Raw genomic sequence first — 19,334 nt, 5'->3', positions numbered from 1 at the left:
CTGGAGGCAGGGGAGGTGGCTGAAACATACAACATGTCTCTTGTCCATAGACCAGGGAGGGGGGCAAGCAAACAACATTGAGTGTTCAGTGGAAGGGGGACCCTTTTTATCAAGGTGTTTCAGTCAGGAAACATTTTTCCATAAAAATGCTCACGATGCAGATTTTTTAGACTCACTTCTAGATCATACTTTGCCACAGCGTAATTCTATTATCCAGTAAGAATGTGAGGCAGGAAATTACTCTTGAGGTAGGGACCGATTTTTGAGCTTTTGGATGGTTTCAGTGAAAGCTGCACATGTTTATCAAGAGTGAAACACAGCAACTGGGCCAGCCAGGTCTCACCAACATCCCAGTTCCCGGTACTGAAGCCCAAGCGTCTATTCTGCATGACGGCACTGGGACATGCCCCCTTTCCCGTATCTCTCTCTGCACAACCAGAGCACCTGAAGACACTGCTTTGTGCTGCAGAAATGAACCTCTTAAAAAAAATCATACCTCTTAAAAAAAAATCAGTTAAGTACTTGCTGAACATTAAGGTTCAGGCACCTTTTTTTCTTAAGCAGTGTGAAGTTTACAAGATAATGCTGTTTCTTCCCTAGTATTTTCTCGTTATTTGAAATTTCATTAGAGACTTCTCTCAGATCACGGTCACTTTAGCAGGGCCTTCCATTTTTTGGGTGGCCAGGAAAAAGCCACAGATTAAACAAAACCTTCAATTAGACCTGCAGCTTCCTTCAAACTACCAGACAGTTTTTTGCACTTAGCCCCTGCTTTCCCTCCTTTTTGTCCGTTTGCCAACAGTTCCGAGCACACAGGTAGGCCCTGTTACTTATCCTCCTGCTACAAGCTATTACTCAGTAAGACAACTGAAAGTATTACCTAGTATGAAAAATTAACTTGTTCTTCCCTTGTCCAATAGAAGCATGTAGATTACATAATTTTTCCAAGCCTAGTTATATGTTGTCTTGAGCAACGCACCAAACAAAAAAAAAACCCAAGAACTTTGACCCTCAGCAGCGAGCCATTTTCCAATTTCATCTTTAGAAACATCTTTGGGGTTTGAACTATCTATTCCCTCTTATCCAGGAACTACCACACAGACACCTTAGTACTACCCACAACACACATTACAATGAAAGCCACAGAAACTTTATACATAGTATTTGTTGGAGCGCTAGATATTAAGCAACCCAACATTATGGTGTGAGCAAAACCGAGAATGCAGTCCCCTAGTCACAACACCCAGCACCTTGACTTCTGCTGTGGCTCCTAGACCACATAGTCACTACAAAGCAGAGTGCTCTAAAAAACTCAAGTGACTATGAAAGCTGTTTTCCATCGTGTCCGGTACAGGCTAATCACTGACAGGGTAGAGGCAGAGACACACGGGGTTTCTCCCTATCGGAGGGCACCAAGACAGTTAAGCCATTGGTCACTTTACCATATATCACAAGTTTTTTTCATTTCCATTTTTAAAGCATCGGTTTTGCTTCATCTTTATCAAATTGTTTCGAACTCAGTTTTCTAACTGCCGGTAAAGCTTTGCAATACCCTTCAGGAATTTCTTCTCATGTGCGATTTGAGTTCTGGTTTGAGGGAAGATTACCCACTAGCAAAATACCAGCCAATCAATCCTCCAATACAAATATACTGAACTTGCTCTTACTCCATAAGGACCACAGACAACGGGCTGTGAATTTAGCGTCCTCACTCAGGCAAAAATGGCTTTGCAGTTCTTCGATATTTTCATCGTCCAACTTCACAATTTCATCTAAACCGTTATAGAAGCACCAAAAGCCAGCGCAGTTACCCTTCAGTCAAATCACTGCTCACATAGCTTCTTCCCTCTTCGCAAGATACCCATCCCGTTAGCCAAAACAAAGGTCAGCGGACAAACCTCGACTCGCTCTGCACTGGGCCCGTGTTGGCTTTAACCACCAACAGGGCTGATGACAAATGAGAAGCCAGGCTTCCAGCTGAATTTCAGTTTAGTTATTTTTGTTTTAATGTATGTGTGAATCAATTAATCCTGTCATAGAAGGGCATCGTAAACTGTGTGCCAGAGTTAATGAGTCAGACATTATCACATCATTACACCAGCTGGCATAATGTAGCATGTGTTGTTTGTCATAATATACACTGCCATGCTTAACAACCATTAATTGTTTACACGAGCAGTCATATTTTTCTTCAAAGAACCTTCAGCGACTGGTTAATATTTTGAAAGCTTCTTAAGTGAGTAACTCTTACTAGTAAAAGATAACAAAAATAACCCCCTCTCTCATGAAACTAAACAGAACGGATTTAAACATAATGACGATTAAAGCTCCATCTCCTTCATTAAAAAAATTGAAAACCAAAAAGCATCCTGATTCCAGCCAGTTCCATGAATTCAATGCCCACTGGTCAACACTGTCATAAATATTAATAGACTAGATGCCAAAGCCCCGCTCCGTTCAGCAGAGATCAGGCACTTTCTTCATTTGCTCGTACAAAGTACTAAGCACAAAGTTTGAGCTGATTCTCCCTCTGTTCTGGAAGATACCACCGGGAGGAGGAGTACAGCAGTGAAAAGCCTCGCTGGCATAAAACAGGTGGAACACTAGAATGAGATCTGGTCTTCTAAGCTATAAAACTGTACTACTTCAAAGAGATGCTGGTGGTTTTCTGCCACTCCTTGCATTTATCACCTGTGTTTATCAGGGGAAAACACAGCAATCAGTCTTACTTTATCATAATAGTTTGGCTGCTAGTCTTTTCTTGGCCGACTAAAGACAACATTTGGACACTCTTAGCAACAAATCCAGGTTTACCAGCTTTCTGTGAATTGGATTCAGTCTGCTTCTGGCCAGATTTGTTGGCCATATGGCTTTCCAAAGCCAAAGGCTAATAACATGTTTAAGACTGAGTTTAGTACCAGAGCCAGGAACACTGAATTTGACCTGCAGGTACTGTGTGCGTCCACTCACACACAAACTATTGTCACCCTGGAGTTCTGCTTTTAAAGAAATATCCGTTTGACACAGGCCAGGGAGGAACTGAAAAAAAAATTACTAAGTCACTGCTATGGAGAAAACCACTAGCTATAGGGAAGCTGAAAAACTGAAGATAAGACCCTTCTTCAAAAAAAGAAATACAGAAATATGGAGTTTTAATACCTCCAACAACCTTAATGTACTGTTAGTTTGATTTAAGGCACTCGTGATTCCGGGAAGTGCTAAAAACAACAGATGCTGCTCTTTTGATGGGAAACATACAATCCTGTTTGTTCACCTTATGGAATTAATTGTCACCATCCGCTGTTATTCCGCGTGAAGGGAAGATCAGTACCACAGATGTGGATAAGAAGACATCATGCAGCAGCAAGGTCTCTCTGCTATTTTAAACCCTACATGCCAGTCAACTCATGCTTATGGCTACAGAGAAATGGCTCTGAACACTCCATCGTCTTGGATTCACACCTAAGTAAGACCTGACTCAACAGAGCACTCGGGCATATGCTAATCCGTAAGCATCTGAGTAGTCCGCTGAAGTCATCTGCTTACAAAGACAAGCATGTGTTGCCTTCTCCTCACATCTTTATAACCTGTAGCTAACACACAGTGTTAGAGTTCACAATTTATTCGTCTCTACCATCTTGCTGTCTCTTCAATCTTAACATTTAATCTAATCACATTTTACACAAGCGTATTTCCTTTTTGACAAGCAGAAAATCAATACCCTGCTACTCAGATATAAACACTGACTGACTTATGTTATTTCTGGTTTGGCATCAGTATTTAATACCCTGTTCTATCAACCTTTAGCCTAATATGCCATACTCTGATGTTTCCAGGTCCTTTCACTCAGACAGGAACACGTTAAGGCCTGCAGGAGCCCTCACTCATATGAGCAGCTCCTAGGGCTGGGAATTTTTGCAGCAGCCGCTACCAAGGAATTTGCCGAAGGAGTGATTTACTGCAACACCGCAGGTTGGCCAAGTCGCCCCAAAGATCTGGCAACTCCTGTCTCCTCAAAAAGTCTTCCAAGCATGTGAGTGCCACCAGGTATCAGCTAGAATTTCAGGATCATGAAGCTCCTACACCATTATTGTTTTCATGACTAAAATTAACCCCATTTCTCTAAGCCCCATGTCTCAGCCCTGATGATGGGGTTTTGCATCAAATTCAGGCCAAGGTGTAGCTTGCCCACTTGGCAACATAACCTGAATCCCAATTATTTCATATGGAACAGAAGAAAATTAACCTATTGGCCAACACTGCAGGTCCTGAAGGGTTACCTGTTCTCAGTTGTGTTATGGAGAAAACATGCACCTTTCTTCAAGGGACTTGTTGCGAAGCACAGGGGAACAGGTCCTTCTCAAGCCATTTTTACTGTTTTTAAGGAACATACAAGCCATCAAAACCAGCCAACACTACAGATAAGCATGCGCTGACAGAACCAAGCACATGCCTGGTTCACACCTTATTCAGAGGACCCTGGCAGGAGAGATGTGGAAAGCATCTACTTTGCACAAATCCTCAAAGGAAAACACTTCAAGTCCGTAAGAAAGTTTTCTTTTCCTGAGTATTACCCCTCAATTTTTCCGCTTCTTCTCCCAGAAAGACAAAGCTGTCTTCCCGAAAAATATGACTGAGCTGTCCAAAAGACAGACCCTTGACAGACATCCATTTAGAAACGCACACCTATTCCTCTGTCCTTTTGTTTGCAGTTATACAGAAGTCCCACACTACCCTTTCTAAAAGGAGATAACAATGGGCCTGGACATCTGTCCAACAACATCCTCTGGGTGTTCTCACACCTATCACCCGATACAAACCGTCACCACAGCAAGCACTCATGCTGCATGTAGGATTTCCCTGTGTGCCAATACGGCCATCACATTTACCTACGTTCAGGCATCCAACAGTCGAGCATGTAACTCAAAGCCCTTTCGAAGGCTTTTTTTTTTAATAACCCTCTGCATAGCAGTGGCATCCGTGCAGAGCCATCAGAAGCTGACATTTGTCTATCTGCAGGCTGTTAAGCAAACATCATCAGTACACAGGCCTTCTTTGTCTCTGACTGTGACCCTTAGAATTATCTGTTCTTTGTACTCCTGTTAGCTTCCTGTGGACTTCTTCCTCTTTTGGGTTAAACCCCATTTGCTAGGTCACGCAAAGAATGTTTGCCACCTAGCTACTGAAAGAACAACCCCAACGCGTTTTTCCTGTCTCCTAAAAAATCATTTCCACTTATAGAGGAATTTCAGGAACATTTTCAAGATGAAGCGAGAGTGCGGACAGTGAAAGGAAGAAGGTCTTAGATTTGGTGGCCTTTTGCAAACCATGTCACATAATCCCGTTATGTATTTGTCACCCTCATTTTTAAAGTAGTTACAAGTTCTCAGTCCCAGTTCCACTGGCCTTGTGGTTCCATAAACACCTGCTCTGCTATGAAGACTTTCTAAGACAGAGCAATAGACACTTCAGAGACAGTTTGCTCTCATGTACTGTAAAATGCAGACATCCTCCTTCAGCTCATCCGCAACACGCTCCCTGCCTTATAAGGCTTTTGGCAAGTGATCCTCTTTCCCAGCATTCGCTAGGTTCTTCAAGAAAATCTCTTGTAGACCCTGTTTCTGCTCCATGCACAGAGCAATCCTGGATCCTAAACCATCTGAACCCAGAAGCTCCCTCCTTTTATATGGGTAGCCCACTGAACTCACACATCAGCCCTACTGGTTTTCTCCAAGGAAGATAACACGCGGATCAAGGTCTGAGACAGCTTGATGCCTTAATTCCTACTCAGAAGCACCTTAATGATTGAAAAGGCCCATAGCATCAGCAGAGGCAGTCAGCGCTGGCCATAAGCTTACCAGGGAGTATTTTCATCCCCTTCAGAGAAGTCATTCTGGTAGCATCACATATGCTTTGACCAAAGTTCACTTTGCAAAGAGAAGGGGGAAAAGGCATTTTTTTGGTATGTGACTGAAGCGCCCTGACTGCAGAACTCCGATTAGTTATTAAGCGATTTTAGTTTTGGAAGGTCTCTTCGTTTTTTGGGGTTCTTCGGGGTTTTTTTGTTGAAGCATTTTTTTTATTGGTTAGTTTTTTGTTGGTTTTGGTTTTGGGTTTTGTTTTTGTTTAACTGTAAATGTAAAAACCCTGCTAAAACAGTATCTGCAAATCAAAACAAACAGTATATGTAACCCAGAACACTTTCCCATAGTGTTTCTTCAGTTTCTTTTTCATCCTGTGTTGCAACTAAGCTGAATCCAAGGTGTCTGGGTTTGCTGCAGAACGGATCTGCAAGAAATGTGCAGTTAGCTGCCAGTCCAAAAGAAAACAGTTAATAGAGTCTTGCAGAAATCAAGCAAACAGGGGCCCAAGGAATATTGATCTTTATGTCTTTAAGAGATGCAGGGTAGGAGGAACTGAACATACATCACACCTGATATGCCATATGTCTCAGGATATCTCAAGCCCAGATGAAAATGAAGAAGGATTCTTATTTTCCTAATGAAATTGAAGCCTAGGGAAAGTCATGTTAGATCAGTATCCTCTCCTATCCCATCTTGAGGAAATGATTTTACCTCTTAGTTGGACTTACGGTAATTGTATAAAGGCTTCCAATCTCTGAAATCTGTAATGAAATCTGTAATCCTGACCTGCTGGATATGAGCTATACAATTACTCTGAGTATATTTAGACCAAATAATCCATTCCCACAAAGCTCCAATTATTCATAGCTTCTGATGCACGACACTGAGTCCAAGGGTCTGGATTATAATTACTTTTGCATCAAGGTGGGAGACCGCATCCGACTTCTGCTAAGCCTTTAAGGGAGCTCATCCTCTCCTTTTGACAGTGTTTGAGACATATTAAGTCTTTGGTTGAATCAATAGCTATTTGTGTGGGAGCAGAAAACAGTGAGATTAATAAAACCATCCAAAGCAGTCCACTTATTACAAACCCACAGAGTAACCCATGACCTACACTGCGCAGGAAGCTAGATCCACCAATATTGTTCACCTCTGTAAACTAAACCAGCAGATAAAAGGTTGATTGGATGCACTGGTGAAAACTTATGATCACAGGGAGTTTGTTTACTAGGGTAAAGGCTACTGTTTGCTTCTCCTTGGTTATCCACAGCTATCTGTAGAGTCAAATTCTCCTAGAGCCACACAAGGCTTCATAATTAAAGGCTTATTTAGAGCCAGCATAGAGTTTTAGTGAGACAGAGGCACTCAAAGCACAAAGGGGCCCACTGCAAATTAGCACAACGGCTCTCACAGTCCTAAGAGCAAGCCCATATCCACCTGCTTCACTTAAATATATGCTAAAGTTCAACTGAAATGGAGAAAAGGCTTCATCTTACACAGTTACAGAGGCTCTGAAGTTGCTTACTTAACGAGACGCTAAAAAAAGCCAGCTTTACTCAAGAATACTTCCAGTACAGATAGTGTGATTCTCAAATGTCTCTATCATCTTATCCTTGGCAAAAAAAACTTGAGGTCCAGTCCGACATGTTTACCAAGCACCTCGTAAAATTAAGCATGTCTTTATCTACATGAGTAAGTTTCCAATCTTCTGGACTTTCAAATAACCTCTTCACCGTGCATTAACAATATCACTAATAGCCTGCCAGCGGCATCAGCTCGAGAACTGCCTAACCATTTTCCCACCTCTCTCCACCAGCCCCTCTAACTGTACTGACACAAAGCTGGCAAAACCTTCCATCACAAAGCCTGCAAAACTCCAACTGCTATTACTGCCTCTCCACTATGAGAAGTTGTTTTTAACCTCTGTCCTTGAAGTGAGCCATTCTTGATCCAGCAGAATCGCAGGGAAGATTTGGGAACAGGGAAAGAAGAGGGTATACAATCATCTTTCTGCAACTGCTTTCACTGCCTCAACTAACCATTCAGCTGCGCTGTGAAAAACATTTTGTGCAGAACTAGAGATACCCAAAACATATCCTCTTGCCCATAACTGCTCAAGTCACAGCATGACTAATGACAGGACAAGATCAGAATTCTTTACTCATCAGTAAAGGTTATTTAAATAATATTAAAAATACAAAGTAGTGTTTCAATTAAGAAGGAAATAGGGCTATGCCCACGATACAGCAACAGCATACAAGGGACAGACTGACGCTCGATAGGGCAAGACGCACAAGCCAGTGCTCGGGAGCGAATCATCCTGCAGTATCGCTACTCAGCCCTTCGCAGACACTGGCCTCCCTACCCTGCATTCATCATGGCTTCTCCCCACCTCACGTACCGAGCCCAACTGTAACCTAGCCGCTTCTTGACCAAGAGCTAATATGAGCCCTCCTCTGTGCAAACCACACTTTTTTGCCTGATACATCAATAACCAAACCCCTTTCTTCCTCTGCATAAGTGGTGCAGCCTACCCAAATCACCCCTCTCCAGAGGTTCCCATGTATTCGAATGCTGAATATTTCCACACCTTCACCAATACTGCAAACATTATTCACGCAGGTGACAACACCCTGTTTCGTGCCATTTTGTGTTAGCCTTCTAGGCATTCAAAGGATAACTTCAGCTATTTCCTGTTTAATAGTTTGATTTTGAAAAAAAATTAGTATTTCTCTCTTCTGGGTACTATTGCTTTTGTGTTTTCTTCTGGCTTAAACTCAATGGACAGAATAAGCATAAAGAATCATCTTATGAAATTACTTTTCCTTTAAACCACTTCCTCTGGTTCATTTCTGCTGCAGCACAAACAAAGCTGCAAACTGCTGGCACGCATATACACATAGCTACAATTTCTTTTTGCGAGATGTGAACAGCCCTACGCACTACTAAGACGAGCAAATACAAATAGCTGCAATGTTGTCATAGTACAGCACGGGTTTTACATCTGCCCAATGACTGAAGTCAACAAGTTTAATACTGTTTTTCAAGACTTGAGTCCTATCCCACTTACTCAGACTATCACATGGTGGTCCAAGCACTCACAGCCCCAGACCTTTTCACGTCTTCAGAGTCATGCTTAATGTCAGGCATTTAAGTACTCCTTCACTTGCTGTTGAACTTAATCAGGGTCTTGCTTGCTTTGCTGGATCCGGTCCAGTGTTTTCAGCCTGTTGTAAAATCAAGTCCTCCTACTGAGGTTTAAATGACTTGTTGTCCAAAGCCTTGCACAGAGGAAAACTTCTTTAGACAATAAATACGCAACAGCAGTTTACAACAGGGAGCAAACATTCCGGGCACCTAAGTTTTACAAACCCTGAGAACGTTCCTGTGCTTGAAAGATGGTAACAGATTGTCAAAAAGGGTTAAAGCAGCTGTCCACATGGCTCTCCTCAGCTCTCTGGAGTGTGGCAAAGCGTATTGTTTGGCGTAATCATGACACAGATCTGCATGTGTATGTCTTCAATAATTCATGTTGCAGCTTGTCTCACTGTGGGGACAGATGTCAGTGAAATCAGTGACAGCCGATCACGCTGATCCCTCACATAATCATGTGAGGGCTGATCCTGTGGCGACACCGAGCCTTGAAGGCACCCATCGATGCCGACGTGGGGATGACAAGAAAACGCAGATGCAGATATGTACGCGGCATACACAGATGTAAGAAAACACACCAGGGCACAAGTGGCACCACTATGAATTTGCACAGGTATTCGAAAATATTACGTAGGCCAAGTCAGAGCAGCCATCGTGGTTTAGACTCAACAGAGGGGACCCATTTTAGACACACTCAATGCAAAGAACGAGCCCAAGTCACAATCAAATAGCTCATGTGAACACTGCGCAGGCTCATCTGCACTTCAAAATGAACCAACGGTCTCCTTTGGTTTGCCTGCTTCTTTGAATGCTTTAATTCAAAACCGATACACTTCATTTTACTTCTCTACCATTTTGCGATATATTGCTCTTCAAACATTGCAACAGATTACGGGAGAAGGCCAAGTACAGTTATACCCGCTGCAAAGCTTGGATATAATCTCTCAGGGAGAGAAAGTGACTTAGTGATAATTAGAATGATTGGATCCTTTTATCTGATTTGAAAATCTACTGTTGTTGGACAAAAACACCATGATTGTCAGCATTAAATGGTTCCTGTTTTTTTTTTTTAATCCAATGTCTAGTCTGCATTGTTTTATGTCCTGTGTTTTGATACCTAAATAAACCATCTGATTCAGTTTTTATGGTATGGTGGGGTGGGGTGGGTGTCCCGTTCCCCCCCCCAATACACAAGTATTCAGCTCAGCTTGGTTAGCTTTCTACTTAAGGACATTCATCTTAGCTCACTTGATTTCTGTCTCCATCCTTGAAGCAGCAATCAAGAAAATCTACAGCTAACTTCATTGGGCACGTTACACCTTCTATCGCTGGCAGAATTTGAGATGCATTAAGTTATACAAGAGAAACAGGAGTTCAGAAGAATAACTTAAAATGCTTCCATAAAAGTGGAAAAAGTCCAAGTGAAATCTTTGTCCTACAGTCAAGTACCAGCAGATGACATGTGTCCATACCTATGTGTGTGCATATGAGATTTCCATCAAGTGACACAGATCAAAGGCCAGAACCAAAACTTACACACCCAGGGAAATACCATAGGCGAGATTTTCTAAGAGACACCTATTTCTACGAAGGGCCACAGCTATAAGAATCATTGGGAAGCTATGGCAAAGCTGGATGTATACAGAAGGCAGTTTCTCCTCCAAACTACTTGACTAATAGCCAACAGTCCCTTTGAACAGTTTCCTAAACAGTCCTCACAAAACCTAGCAATTAAAAACATGACGGGTGGAACGCATGCCCCGAGTCCAGTCCGCATCAATTTCTAATGATGCACTACAGTGAGATATGCCACAAACCTAAGACCAAGTATTTTTCATTCACAAAATAGTATGTTCTGCAGTTTTGTCTTGCAACCACTTTCTTTCCTCTTGTTATTAGAGCCTGCCGAGTAATTTCCCCAGTGATGCCAGCCCCAGAAGAAACCTCATCTAAGATCAGTGCATTTAAAAAAAAAAGACATTAATTTCTGATTATACTGGGATCAGATTGTTTTCAAGGCAACATCCTGACTGAGTCAAAGTATCTCATTAGAGCTGCCATGCATACCGTTGTTTAACATCATGTGCCATTTTTCTTTGGAAGGTACATTTACATAAACATTTCTAATCACAGCCCTGTAAAGAGACACAGTATAATAATTTATGACTTTTAGGTAATATGTCATATGAATCTTAACATATGGCATTACACTGTATGATGGCAATCTTGGCTCTTCTAAGGGAGCCTGGATAACATCCAGTGACATGTGAATGAGCCAAAACCAATAGAAAACCATATCAATGCTAATCCAGGTTTACACCTTTCATTCAGCACTCCAAGCTTTCCACCAGATGGTTTTGCACAGAAGCATTAATGCCAGAAATAATTGTGTAGACTCCCCCTGTTTTCAGACGTGCTATTTCTGAAGCCTCAACCATGAAAATAATCCTAGTGAACGGCATCAGCCATTCACAGGTGCAAGAAATAGGTTGAAGCCTTTGGAAGAAGGTGCCAAAAGGTGACTCAAGAGCTTTGCCATTCTGGGTCACAGCCACTTTCTTTGTTTTCCAAAGGCAATTCAGGGCAACTTTGTTATCTATTCTACAGACACCCTTTGCCAACTAAAAACATCGTCAGGTCACAGGAAACGAAGGAAAGGCAGCACAACTTGGCACAGCAGGGTACTAACTGCTGAGTAAAACTTTGTATCAGAGAGCCATTTTTTAATCACCACCCAAATGACCGGCCACAGACACCAGGTCACAGAAAACTCTGCTGTGCAAGAGTTCACTACTGCACATGGCAAGACATGGCACATTGGTTTTGCTGTGCCATTACCCCAATACAAGGGTAATCAAGTATTAATTCTGGAGTTTTGAAGCTCAAGTGTCCAGGGCTCCACAAGAGCCTGCTTAAGTCAGTATCCGTTACGGTACTCCCTTAGACACCCACAAGTAAAATCACTCAAAGTCTGTGATGATACAGTACTGAGTGAAATACTAGTATCAAGGCATCACAGTATCAGGCATTTGAAAAATAAGTTAATATTTCAGAGACTAATGAGGAGCTGATGCCAAAATAAAATTATCTAACTACAGAAATGGTAGACCTTGTATCATCTCATGCGAGCGTAGACATTGAGACAATCACCATTCATAGAGATAACATGGAGGGATCTCTATTCAGGAGCCCACACGGCTGTAGTCATTTTACCCTGGATAGGTAAAGGCAGAGCTGTGCTTACATACAACACTTAATCCAGAAAGTAGCCGAGATAGTTAATATCTAGTATCCAGAAATTTAGCTCAGGTTTAACGTTACTAGTAAAATGCACAGTATGGAAACATCAAACAGAGATGCAGCTCTACTGTGGAAGTTACTGGCCTGCTTTTGCTACTTACCATGGGAGTCCCGTACTGTTCTTGACTCTTTCTCAACCTCCACCTGGAAAGCACAACCCAAGTTTATCTCCTTATCTCTATATAGATCATTTTTCATACCCAGTCACCATTTCATTGCAGATATTTCTGCTAAACATGAACCTATATTCCAAGAGGTCTGTCATACCCCATCTCCCGTAACAATGCAAACTTCCATTTCTCAGCCTACATCCAGCAATGAGATGGACCTACATAGTGGAGATATATCTGGAAAAGATAAGACAGGGCTGTAAATTATTTCCTTCCCGGAGAAGAGCACTCTCCAGGAGTTACAAGTACTGCCCTGTAGCAATTACCATGTTTAAAAAGGGTAAGCTAAAGAACATGAAAGAACCTGCTTTCCACAATGTGTAGAACCCAAAAGCAGGTACATAAACAACATAGGTAACGTACCCCCCTCTACACCAGTTGCAACCATGAAGTTCACTGCCCCACAGAAACCTTGCCAAGCTCACCAGCCCAGCCACATTACAAACCTTGCCCTATACTTTAACCATACAGGCCGTTTCATCCCTCATCTCAACATCCACTAGCACAAACAGTGAACTGAACTGCTCATGCACTTGTACAACCTTGGAGGTTTACAAGTAACTGCCTGCTGCCAGCTCCAACCTTGGCATCATGCAAAATAACAATCACTGTGTCTGCATGCACCTGATAACATGTAAAAATTTTATCAGCTGACAAATACACCAAATATTTCACCATTTTGCCTGCATTATTTCATGTATTATCACTTCTATTGGGTATTTTATTTTCGCTCTTATGAAATGGTACTTGGAAGCTCTGATTTGATTAAACATTTCACTTAAACATACACAATGAAATGTTTTGTCTCAGGTCACCTGTAAAGTCTATAACTGATTCAAAAGACAGCATCTGGTATATCCTCCATCCCTACAAACTAGTAAGAACTACAGAAATAAATATGTCAAAACAATTACTGTTGAGGGATGATTCTTGTCCCAGGAGTGGCAAGCACAGGGAGCCTACAGACCCGCCATCACACCCCTGTAGTAGCGTTTGGGTTGTTTGTTGGGTTTTTTGTTGGTGGTGGTGGTTTGTTTGGTGGAGGATTCTTTGGTTTGAGGTTGGTTTTGCTTGTTCTGTTGCTGTGGAGTGAAGTGGCAGTGCTTCTGTTGGGTGGTTTTGGGAGTTTATTTTTGGTTGTTTGGGTTTTCTGTTTGATTTTGTTTAAAACACCTCAACAGAAACACACTGATCACAGTGGACTGCATCAGGCACTGTCTTTGGAATTTTAACAGAGCTAAATTAATGCTTTGATGCAAAGCCCAGGATCGAGCCATCCCATGTCATATCTTACAGACTATACAAAGCAGGGAGACTTTCACAATAGTCCATGCACAGGTGGGGGGAATCTACAGGAACCCCTTCCATGCCAGGAAGGCATTTTTTAACTATTCCTGTTCAACACATACAGCCCTATTCATGCCTCAGCATTCATACTTACTTGATATCACAGCATAAGCTTTCACAGAGGGCTCTTTGTTTGAGCTATCTATAAATGGCACCCCTCTCAGCCTAAATGCTGCCGGCCATAGGGGACATGCCCCTTATGTGACACATACGAAGAGCACATATGTCAGCTTTTCATTTGCTAAAAAAAACCAAAGCCCAGTTATTTTTTTTCCCCCCACAGCAGCATATGCACAATGAGCCAGCTGCCAAGGAAATACAATTTTAAGCTTCCTGCCTTGAACGTACATTTTCAGAGCAGTTGAACAAAACAGCATATTGCTGACATTGTTCCAGAAGTCCAAGGAAGAAAAGATTTAACTTTTGCTGTTAGATCCCTGTTCTTTTGTCGTAGACATGGCTCCATCAGGCACAATAAGCTTTGTTACAGCACATTTTATTCAGGGCTAAAGCTTTGAATATTCAGCAGGGCTCCAGGCTAGTGATTCTGTTGCAGCTAGGTTTGTCGTCTTCCAGGAAGCCCTTGACAAAGGTCACAAACAATTTGCTCGTTCCTCTTATTAAAATAAAGATGGAAAGCATTGATGATAGCTCTGCCCAGCAGCTAACTTCATCATCTGTAGCGGTTCCAACATATGCTTGTGAGATAATGAAAAATACAGCATTAAATACAGTGGCAGATTGAATCTTGTTTCAGGGTAAATATAGTAAGTCATTTTTTTTTCCTCCTCATTTCCTCAGAACCTGTTTAGCATTAGACTGTTAATATCGTCACTGATACATGACAAAACCATTGCATAATATACTGCATCCGAAGCCAGCCCCCCCATAAAAGTGAGCAATGACAAAGTATGAACATTATTCAGGCATTCATAATAATGAAGTGCTCTGAGCCAGCCCTCTTCCGGCATGTTTCCATTTGCAGACCTTCAAAGAATTTGGCTTTAGATCAGGCCACACGCCTCTGAATCTCTCACCTTTTAAGTCAGGTTCAAGAGACAGACTCACTTCAGACTGCTTTTCAGGTCCTGCAACTTCACACGTCCTTGGCCCTCGCAGTTGGCTGCTGTTGCATTGCTTACTGTCAAAGCATACCTCAAATGGTATTCCTGTCAACATGCAAGGCAGCTCGTTTATTTTCTCCAAGGAATCTTAATCAGAAGCCTAGACAGTATTTTTGCCAGCTTGCCACTATTTCCATGTGAAGTATGTATTATTTTCAATAGACCAAATATAGTTGGGGTTCATCAACCCTCACGTCCTGCCTCGTGATGGTGTAACACCAGTGGTGACCAAAAAATCTGCATATGGGGTCAAATCACTGCACTATGTGTTTCCGCATACTCCAACCAACAGAGATCAAATCCAACCATTTGCATCAGAACTATCTTTGTTTATTCTTACTGTTCTCAAGGTATCTTGCTAAGTATTCCCCAGGCTCTTCACGAAACCAAACAAACAAAACACCCCCTAGATTTTGGCAGGTTTCGAAGATGTACACTTTCAGAACGTGAATATAGCACAACTCGGCTCGTTACAGAACGGTTGAGGCAAAAACTGTCCCCAATATCACCATTTATTGTTGTCATATGCTTATTTGTAAGCTATTTGCAGTACCTGCCTCATTTCTGTGCTAAATTCTGTAGAAAAAAACACCGTGGAGTTGCACAGAATTCAACATATACACTGATGAACTGCTATTTTCATACAGAAAGGAATGGCTGGAAGTGCTGCTGACTGCCCCATATTGCTTACTAGAAGTCTGTAGCTTTCTCTGTGTTACCCGTACACTGAGCTCTTGCCACCTGGTAGGATTACATATTACACTACAAGCTTCATCACTTCAGTAGAGGAAAAAATTTATTCCTGATGACCGAAGGCAATAAATCCTTTTGATACACTAAAGCCGCCAGCACACTCAGAAGTCTATTTGAAGAAGAGGAGGGCACAAAATAGACCCCTGAGATACTGTTACACTAGAAAGGCAAAGGCTGTAAAAGGTCTCTTTATGCGCTAGGCTATCCTATCTCCTATGATGCACCTGCTTTTTGTTGTGAGACTGGTATAAGCAGTTCATATCTGAGTTCTTGATCTCTCAGATAATTATAAATAAGCCATTAGAGCACTGCAAAAGCATCCCTACCACATCAGCTGAATACTTCTGCTGTTGGTGCGCTGTACAGTTCACAGTCAGAAGCAGAGAAGTCCTCATCTTGTTGCCCTACCTGGACTTAAATTTCTCAAGTGACACGTAAAGAGAAACAGAACCTTCTGCTCATGTGTGATCACCAGGGATGTGTCAGCTATGGACACTTGGAGGAAGAGTTCACAATGAAATAGCTGCAGGAAAAAACAAAAAAAACCAACAGAAATGAACTGACAAAACATATCGTCAATGGTACCACATTATTGGCGAGCCTCAAAGAGCATCACTGCAGCACTCGGTCAGTAGCGCTGCAGCAGAGCCGTAAGAGCCGCAGAAGAGAACACAGCCCTCCCGATTTTGACTGGGCCATTGCCCGAAGCGTTTCTGCCAATGACTCATTAGCCAGATGTGAAATGATGAATGCCAAGTATTTGTTGTGCAGTGCTTTTTAACAGCAGTCAGGAAAAGGTGGTAAAGGCTGTGACATTCTGTGGCCATGAAAATGCACAACCCAATTCTTGCTAAATAACACGTTCACATGCTTAATTCAATCAGGTCAGGAGCACAGCTGCCCTTTACAACAGCTGACATGCTAGCCCCGTGTATTCTGTAGGCAAATTCTGCATGAATGGTTAAAGCACAAGGTTACCCCTCCTCTCCATTGGTTGGCACGCTTTGGGAACGTAACACTTTATGAGTGGATAGTACTTTCCTGTAGCTGCTTCACATATTCTTTCTCCTAAGACCCACACTTTGGGGTAATTTCTACACAGGCATAAAGAGATATCTGTTTTCTTAACAGGTGCACGCTAAAACTGCCCATGTGTCTCCTGCTGGTATTTCAAATATCCTTCCCTTGTTTCCCTGGGGCTTCAGGATGGCTCTGGCCTTGATATTATGACTTCAAATACATTTTGCAGGCTGAAGCAGTCAGTCAAATGTGGTATATGCAACCGATTCACCTTTTTTTCTAGTAGCATGCACATATATTGTATTGCTGCTTTTCACTGACAGGAAAAAAAAACACCCCATGGTGAATTAGGTTAGTAGCAAGACAGAAGGCTTAAGCAGCAGCTGCTGCAACCTTCACAGCTAACACAGCAGCAGAGTTTACACCTAGCTGATGGGAAAGAAGCAGGGAGAATGACAGTCCAGGTTTAGGAAGAATGACTCATTTAAAACCCACGCAAGCTGCTCTTGCAACTGCTTAGGAAGTGAACATTTAAGAAAAACCCGGCAGATGCATTCCCACTGCAAGAGCATTTATCTTGAAGACAGGAAACTGCACCCCTGCTACCTTATTGAAGGAGAGTGCTACCGCTCTTGGAGCAACCCATCAGAACAATACGAGACCCAGGCAATACACAGCTAAACTATGGGCCAGTTCAGGCCATGTGACCTTACCCTAGACATCACTGCACTGCAGCACAGGTAAGAGAAACTGGCATGCCTAAGAGAACTAGGCAGGCAAATTCTCTGGATACTTCCCCAGTCCCCTGCTATACTCCTCTGAAGGCTTACCTCTTGACCTGGGCCCACCTTAACTGTCAAAGGGCTTTTATGGGGACAAATTCCTTCAACATGTCATCACGCCTCTCATTCTGGCACATCTCCAGACAGTGCAGAGTAGCTCCCTTCTCACCTGATGAAGGGTGGCATTTCCACTACATCAGTCAAGTGAGGCAGGAAACTAGTGACCAACGTGTCATCTTTCTTCCCGCTGCTCCCTGTTTTGCATTTCCCATTTATGTCTTGTTGCTGAGGGTAAAGCTGAGAGACAGTGTGTGAACCCGAGAGAGACATAACCCACCAAAAAGCTCAGGAAGGCCAATATTCCAAGTAAGCAACATTTTTTACTGGTTTGCAAGTGGTAAACTGCTATTTGTGAACTGCTTTCCCAAATGAGACACCCCACCTAAGTTTATGATGTTCAACTGCTTTGCATAAAGAGTTCCTGTATTATGGACAGGGAAAATAATCTCAAAATGCTTTGGCAAACTACAAGAGGCTTGAACTACAAAAGCCTTTCTTTCCGTTCTTCAAAGGAAAAGATATATAACGCTTACTGCGTGAACACCTTTGATTTTCACTAGGCATTAACTCCAATATTCAAATGCAACCCTTTGGCCCGAACAGAGGCTGCTCGAGGCAATGATATCTATTACCAGCAGACCCACTAGAAAGGAAAGAAGCAGCATGTCATTGGACAGAACAGAAGCACGTATTTAAACTCACATTGGTCCCTGGCACCGACAGCCATTTAATAAGGTACAGTGCCACTCTCAGGCAAACAGCCCTCGGGTTTCTCAGAACATACATGCAGACCCAGAAATGGCAGTTTCACTTCAGCAGCCTAATTAAAAGCCTGACTGAGGTACTGCTCATTTTCCCCAGGAACTCTTACATGTTAGGTTCCATTTTGTCACCATTCATGATATAAAAAGCAGAAAACTGGCAAAAAAAACCTGCACATCTCTTCCTGTCCGTCTTTATAACCTTTAGCCTTACGAGACAGCACCACCACTTCCGGTTCCACAGACATGCTCCACGGTGCTTATGTGCCTTTCACAGAGCACTTGAATTGTCAGAATATTGTATCGGTTAACCCATCCTGCAGCTGGGCAAACTGAGGCTCAGCAAATAAAGCTGCCTGGTCACCCATGTTGGAATAGCTATTAGAATCACTTAAGTGCAAAGAGACATCAGCCAGGACAGGTACACCCAATCATTATAGCCAGCATTTTTTCAATCTGAAGGTGATCATCCAGAGTTGCTTGGAGAGAGGTAAAACACAAATGCAGCAGGACGAAGGTGGAAACAACAGACAAAAAAGGAGACAAGCATGTTTTCCAGTGCCATATGCAGATTGAGCTATTCGGTATTCTCAGCTGAGAAACTGATTTTGAAGATCAAAACAGCTTTCTTGCATGAGAGAGGTCTCAAAATATTCGACTGCTCCAGTTGAGCTGAACAACGCAGTCAGGTCAGTTAAAAGCCATCACAGCAACAGACTGCCAAGTTGCCCAAGACTGGGAGCAGGCAGCCACTGGAGCTAACACCACCGAACCACTGCGCAGAGGTGCCAAGCACCCGGGGGCTGGGCTGCTCAGCCAGGTGCACTGCCAGAGCTAGCTCAAGCTTCCCCTGCTCTTGGAGTCAGCCTTTGGACACCGAGCTGCTACATGCTCATGTGCACACTCGCTGAAATCCCCTGCTCTTAATTTCATCACACAACTAATTATAAGGCAAATGATGTAGAGAAAGACACAACTAAGTTCTAAACTGACAACCTGG

General features: G+C 42.6%; 1 long non-coding RNA gene across 1 annotated transcript in view; it reads right to left on the bottom strand.

Moving 5' to 3' along the window:
• Positions 1-19,334, bottom strand: part of LOC135313214 (uncharacterized) — a 323,303-nt gene that overhangs the window by 225,750 nt on the left and 78,219 nt on the right. The gene's annotated exons all lie outside the window — the stretch shown is intronic.

The sequence above is a fragment of the Phalacrocorax carbo genome, chromosome 4 (genome assembly GCF_963921805.1).
Source record: "Phalacrocorax carbo chromosome 4, bPhaCar2.1, whole genome shotgun sequence".
Classification (NCBI taxonomy): Eukaryota; Metazoa; Chordata; class Aves; order Suliformes; family Phalacrocoracidae; genus Phalacrocorax; species Phalacrocorax carbo.
This window is presented reverse-complemented; position numbering and strand designations above follow the sequence as displayed.